The following is a 4,280-nucleotide window of genomic DNA, read 5'->3' as shown; positions in this document are numbered from 1 at the left end:
ATTACTTTGCCAACAAAGGTTCATCTAGTCAAGGCTATGGTTTTTCCTGTGGTCATGTATGGATGTGAGAGTTGGACTGTGAAGAAGGCTGAGTGCCAAAGAATTGATGTTTTGAACTGTGGAGTTGGAGAAGACTCTTGAGAGTCCCCTGGACTGCAAGGAGATCCAACCAGTCCATTCTGAAGGAGATCAGCCCTGGGATTTCTTTGGAAGGAATGATGCTAAAGCTGAAACTCCAGTCCTTTGGCCACCTCATGTGAAGAGTTGACTCATTGGAAAAGACTCTGATGCTGGGAGGGATTGGGGGCAGGAGGAGAAGGGGACGACAGAGAATGAGATGGCTGGATGGCATCACTGACTCGATGGACGTGAGTCTGAGTGAACTCCGGGAGTTGGGGATGGACAGGGAGCCCTGGAGTGCTGCGATTCATGAGGTCACAAAGAGTCGGACATGACTGAGCGACTGATCTGATCTGACCATTATCTTTCTTACCTCCACCATAGTTTGGCCTCAGGTCAAACAACAGGGAGGGAACACAGTCTCGCCCATCAACAGAAAATCGGATTAAAGATTTACTGAGCATGGCCCCGCCCATCAGAACGAGACCTAGTTTTCCCCTCAGTCAGTCTCTCCCATCAGGAAGCTTCCATAAGCCTCTTTTCCTTCTCCATCAGAGGGCAGACAGACTGAAAACCACAATCACAGAAAACTAATCAAACTGATCACATCTCTGACTCTTTGCGACCCTGTGGACTGTAGCCCACCAAGCTCCTCTGTCCATGGGATTCTCCAGGCAAGAATACTGGAGTGGGTTGCCATTTCCTTCTCCAGGGGATCTTCCCGACCCAGGGATCAAACCCAGGTCTCCCACATTGCAGGCAGACGCTTTAACCTCTGAGCCACCAGGGAAGCCCACATGGACCACAGCCTGTCTAACTCAATGAAACTATGAGCCATACCATGTAGGGCCACCCAAGATGGACGGGTCATGGTGGGGAGATGTGACAAAACGTGGTCCACTGGAGAAGGGAATGGGCAACCACTTCTGTATTCTTGCTTTGAGAACCCCATGAACAGTATGAAAAGGGCCACAGTTAGAGTCAGCCAGAATCCTCTGTGGTCAAATGGGAGTAAGAGTCTATAATGAGAGTCACACTGGTCCTCTGTGGTCAGATCTAGAGAGATCCAAAGAGAGAAAGAGCATCAGACAAGATCAGACTCTGCAAACAGGCACAGCCACCAACCAGGATCCTCACACATCTGAGGTTGGAAGGGGCTGCTGGCAACGTGGCTCATTCAGCCGAACCCTTAGAGCTGCATTCAGACAGACAGGGCCAAGTGCAGCCGCAATGAGTCCAGAAGTCTTGACAGCAGTTCAGAACCCTGGTGGCTCGTCACCTGCTGAGCTGCCCCTCTGCAAACTCCAAGCCTTGTGGAAGCCAGGACGGGTCCCAGGGTGAGCCTTGAAGGATTCTAAAGGTTTGTCTGCTTCAAGGCAGCCCTACCACTCCTTCTGTGGTCAAACTGTGTTTTGCCACTCAGTGTGTTACGAGAGAGACATCACAGTGCGCTGATCTCATCGAACACTGAACTGCAAATCTACTTATGCTTGAAATACACCTGTTAGGCTCCTCACTCCTCTATGTAAAGTCCTTACTCTTCAGCTTGGTAAAAGATACTCACGACCCGCACGCTCACCAGCTGTCTCTCCCCCCACTCCTCACCTCAACCCCTAATGCTCCATCCACACGTGACTACACTCAACATCAAGAGCCCTTGTGTCATCCTGGTGTTTCCTGTTCCCTCTGCCTGAAGTGCACTTCCCTGCCCTGAAGACTCGAAAGCATCTCGCTCAAGATTTAGCCTAGCTCATCTTCATCAACCTTTCCCTAAGCACCCCCTCCAGGCAAGAATAATCACTCTTGGTTACCGTCATGCCCATACAGACTTCTATTATACCATGTAGAATACTCTTAACACTGGGTTTACTTGCTATGTCTGTATCCCCCGCCCTCCCATCCACCACAAGGCTAAAAAGTCCTAAGGGCTGGGGCTGCATGGAATCTTTGTGTCTGACCCAGAGTAGCTGATTAATAAATGTTGTAGGAGAGTGAAAAGGCTGGTTTAAAACTCAACATTCAAAAAACTAAGATCACGGCATCCAGTCCCATCATTTCATGGCAAATAGATGAGGAAACAAGGGAAACAGTGACAGATTTTATTTTTCTAGGCTCCAAAATAACTGAAGACAGTGATTGCAGCCATGAAATAAAAACATGCTTGCTGCTTGGAAGCAAAGCCATGACAAACCTAGATAGCATACTAAAAAGTGGAGACATCATTTTGCTGACAAAGGTTGGGATAGTCAAAGTTATGGCTTTTCCAGTAGTCATGTACAGATGTGAGAGGTGAACCATAAAGAAACCTGAGCACAGAAGAATTGATGCTTTTGAACTGTGGTGTTGGAGACTCTTGAGAGTCCCTTGGATTGTAAGGACATCTAACCAGTCCATCCTAAAGGAGATCAGTCCTGGGTGTTCATTGGAAGGATGGATGCTGAAGCTGAAGCTCCAATACTTTGGCCACCTGATACGGACAGCTGACTCCTTGGAAGAGACCATGATGCTGGGAAAGATAGAAGGCAGGAGGAGAAGGGGATGACAGAGGATGAGATGGCTGGATGGCATCACCAACTCAATGGACATGAGTTTGAGCAAACTCTGAGAGATAGTGAAGGACAGGGAGGCCTGGCGTGCTGCATCCATGGGGTCGCAGAGACACGACGGAGCGACTGAATAACAACAAAGGGGTGGGTGCACGGGTGGGTGGATAAGGACCAGCGTGCGTCTGGGCTCTGGCAACACGGGGGTGAAAGCCCTTTCCCTGCTCGCAGGAAGCTCACTGTAGATGACAGAAAAGGAGTAAAAAAAGAACAATGAAATGGGATGAGTCAGGGTATGGCATGATGTGTGAAGTCAGCTGAGGGGCAAAGAAAGCTGTATTCAGGGGTCTTCCCAGAGGACTCTCTACACGTGATCTGGATAGTGCTGGACCAGAGAAGTCAGCCGCACAGAAAGAAAGACGGGTCAGAGCCACTCTGGACCGAGAGGAGCAGGTTCAAGGCAAAGAAAGTGTGAGTAATGGAAGCCTGGCAATGGCTCAGATTCAGCTTAGCTGTTAAAGTCTGGTGACTCTGCATAAATACAAAGCAGAGGGCAGGGGAGGAAGCCACGGTCAAGGTGCCGCCCAGGCTTGTGCCCTACAGGCAGATGACAGACCCTGGGAGGGTGGGCAGGTTTTTGGAAGAGGGAAGGGTGGCTTCCATTCTGGTCACACTGAGGCTGATGCTGAGGAACCCCAGGTGGGTCTTCTTGGTAGGCAATGGACGATCCATTCCTGAGGCTCAGGAAAGTGTTCTCGACGAGAAAAGTAAACGTGGAATTCATCAATAAAAAGGTGATAGCTGGAGCCATGCGTACAGATGAAATCTTCCACAGAGGGTGTACACAGAGTGAAAAGAAGTGCAAGCCCCGGGATATACCACACGTGTAGGCGAAATTCCTAAGGCAGAATATGACACAGAATACCCAGGGATACGTGGAGAAAAAAGAGATCAAGTTGCATATGATATTAGGAAGAAGGGAGCTGGCAGGGGAGGGGGAAAGGCGTGACGGGGAGTGATCTACTGAGTCAAATCCTGCAAAGTGGCAAGTAAGCAAAGGAGCCTGAGAAACGCTCATTTGTGGGCCAAACTGTCCCCACCCTCATCAGCTTGTGGTACAAATGAGATCACATCATATTTCATATTTAACATATACCACTAGCTCACTGCCAACTATCTGCAGAGCAGCATCTCCACTCCCTTGAAAAAAGTCCGTGCTTCTCAGCATTTCTGGAAGTGCCTAGCTATGTTGAGCACAAGCCCACCAAGAGTTCTCGTGTCTCTTCCACACACACCCCACCTTGATGTCCACGGCCCTTGAGGATGGCAGCTCCCGTGGTGGCTCCGTGCCCTGAACTGTTCCCAAGATTGATGGGTTCCATCTCCTGAAGTGCCAAAGCTACAAACTTTCATGATGCCAAGGCAAGAGAGTAGCCTATGCTCTGAATTCCTCCCTGAGGTGAAGCCACAGCACTGTCTGCAAAGTGGAGAAGCCCCTTCTTTGCCATCTGTTTGTGTTCCACGTCTCATGAAAAGGCCTTCCTGAGCTGTGTCCTCTGGCCATCTGTCCTGGGCCTGAGCTCTAGGGCAGACAACTGAGCCCCCCCACCTCCCCCC

The sequence above is a fragment of the Bison bison genome, unplaced genomic scaffold (genome assembly GCF_000754665.1).
Source record: "Bison bison bison isolate TAMUID 2011002044 unplaced genomic scaffold, Bison_UMD1.0 scf7180017864533, whole genome shotgun sequence".
Lineage (NCBI taxonomy): Eukaryota > Metazoa > Chordata > Mammalia > Artiodactyla > Bovidae > Bison > Bison bison.
The sequence above is the reverse complement of the archived record's forward strand: the minus strand, read 5'-3'. Positions refer to the sequence as shown.